Raw genomic sequence first — 3,165 nt, forward strand, 5'->3', positions numbered from 1 at the left:
CATACGTCATGAGATAAAATAAGTTATGAAACATACTGTCTAGGCACCACCTGTAAGTAATAATTTATAAATGAAATAAATAACGTGTTTCTATTAACAGCTATGATATGCATATAAAATCAATATTAGAAGCATATACATTTTACAAATAATTGTCATACTTTTATGTAGAATATTTTCTGTTTACAAAAAAGAAAGTAGATGAGAGTTTATTTTGAAGACGAAAAAGTAGTTATTACGAATGTATCATGTATTTGTCAAATTACATAAGGCAGCATAAAGTAACCTTACTGCACGTTAGAAGTATTAACAAGTTGAGTTAACTCTTGATAGGACTACAGAAAAAGTCGGGTTAACTCACGGTAGGCCTATAAAAAGTAGGGTTAACTCAAGTAAAGCCTACACAATGGTAGGGTTAACTCACGTTAGGCCTACAAAAAACTTGGGCTAGTCCACGTTAGGCCTACTTGACAGTTGGTGAAAAAATTGTTACTCTTTGTAACATATCCCACACCCTTGTTTAAGTCTATAAAGTTCAAATTCGCCCTACAATAACAAAGAAACAAACAAAAATTACACAAATAATAACAACAAATAAACACAATTCAATCCGTGTTTTGTTTTTAATTTGCAAAACATTCTATCCCACCATTATTTTTCTTTATGTTCTAAAGTAAGTAAAACTAAATCGAAGAATTTTGTCATAGTTATTGACTAGTATATAACTTAAAGAATATCCAAGATTATAACATGTCAGATTTAAATATTTTAACCGATACTTTCATTGTAATAGGCTTACACAATTTAAATCTAATTAAAAAATTGATATTATTTAGTAACTGAGGTAGATAGGTTAATTATTATCAAGCTGTGTCCATTTTCATCAGTTTAGTCTCTGATAACTTCCGTTAATGAAACAGGAAATGAAATGGATAAAACAAACCGTAATATGACCAACCGAGAACTACAACTTTGATAGAATTCATAAGCTTTGTAAATATATTTAGGTGTTAATAAGAAAGTTTGTAAAAACATGCGCCTTTGTACATCTATCTTTTTCTTTACTGAAACAGCGAAAATATTTGGGATAATCAGCTTTTCAGCTAGATTTACAATGTGGTTAGTGTGCCAGACTTTGAATCTCAGGGTCCATGGTTCGAGTCCCATTGCAACAAAACGTGCAGCATACTTTGAGCCATGGTTGCTTTTGAGACCAATGGTAACGATCAATTCCTCGTATTTGAATAAACTTGCCCAATAAATGGGAGGGAATGTTGTCTTCTTCTCAGTTTATCATTCAGAATTATAGACGACTAACGCATATAGCTTTCCTGTACCTTTGCGCGAATTTCCGAAAGAAACGCTTGTTCCCACGTCAAGTATCTCTGGTGGCCAAGTGATAAGTCTATGGACTGATAACGCTAAAAAGTCTGTTTTGATGTCCGTGCTAAATACAACAAAGATAATCCATTGTGTAGCTCTGTGCTTAATAACGAACCAACAAAAACCCCACGTTGAGGTAAAGATTCGAAGGCCAAATTCAAGTTGAATAAAAAATTCAAAAGACGTGCATATAAATAAAACGTATCCAAACATTTATAAAATAAAAATACGTTTATTTTATACATGATCTAGAGTACTTTTATTTTTGAGTCACCCTTTAAGTCACGTCTTCTAAACTTCATGCGGGTACCTAATAAATTAAATTGACATATTTGTTAGAACAGTTTAACAAATATTATTTGTTGTAACCATTTAAATAAGTTAGTTTTAGTGGCACTTTTTTATTTGTCGGAAAGTTAACAAGTGTAAGTAGGTCTTCAACGACTACGGGCAATTCGCAGGGATATCATCGAAAGGTTTACTTTTACTCTTACACGGAGAGTACCAGATCATTATACCAGGAATTAAACAGGAAAAGACCCTAAAATTTGGAGTTACACTTAACAAACTTGGAAATATTGAAATGGTAACAATTTAAATTGTCAGTCATAAAGGCGAAAATAATTATGACAGTCAACATTGCATTTCGTAGAAGTCATTTTGTGCGTTAAAATCTTTACTAATTTCTGAATAAGATTCTATCCCTTTGGTTGCACAGTGGCCTGAGGTATTAAAATGCTAAAATTCAGATAACGCGTTGTGCATCTTTGTGTTTAATATAGAACATACAAAACAACAACAAAGTTTTGAATAGGTTTCATTTGTTTACTTCACTCATACCATGCTTTAAATAGGTAAACACATTTAAACACACAGTCTGTATCTCAAGACAGACAATATTGGTATTAAAACTTTTGTTAAAATAAAGTAGAAAACAACGTTTCGACCTTCTTAGGCCATCTTCAGGTTAAGAAAGAAAGCAAACGTTGTCAAAACGTTGTTCTCTAGTTTATTGTAATAAAAGTGTTGATACCCATATCAGCTGTCTTGAGAATACATTTTTACTTCAAGTGGGTTTCTAGTCATCACGAAACACACAGTTTATTTAAAAGGCACAACTTGAAGTTGTAAGACAACTAGTTGTTAAGTATCAGTTAAATTCGTTATTGTTAAGCCTGTCGGTCTTTCCATTGATTCGAAAATCAACTAGGTTGTGAAGTCGATTATCAGACTGACATTGATCACTGGACATTGTTATGGGTATTATATAATCAGTGTTAGTGAAACAAAACGCGTATCTTGTAAATAAAGCTGTATTTGAATATTTTACTCCATGTTTCATTAATAATGTTAAATGTTGAATATATATAAACGTTTATAAGGTATCGACATTTATTATTTTTCATTTATTTCAGATATTTTGTTATTATGAAGATTACTTCATACCGTTTTTTTATTATAAATTCGAGAATAGCCTAAATTATTTTGAACTGATCGAACCTCATAAAGAGTTGTTGGGAGTAAATGTCAGTAAATATATTCTAATCATTACATTTTTTTTCTTTTATGACGTTACACACTTCTAATTAAGCCAGTATATTAAATTAGGCTATAATTTGGTAATGCAGGTTGTGAGGCCCGGCATGGCCAGACTCCTAATCTGGGGGTAGCGAATTCGAATCCCGGTCGCACCAAACATGCTCGCCCTTTTAGCCATGGGGGCGTTATACTGTGACGGTCAATTCCACTATTCGTTGGTAAAAGAGTAGCCCAAGAGTTGGC

The sequence above is a fragment of the Tachypleus tridentatus genome, chromosome 7 (assembly GCF_004210375.1).
Source record: "Tachypleus tridentatus isolate NWPU-2018 chromosome 7, ASM421037v1, whole genome shotgun sequence".
NCBI lineage: Eukaryota > Metazoa > Arthropoda > Merostomata > Xiphosura > Limulidae > Tachypleus > Tachypleus tridentatus.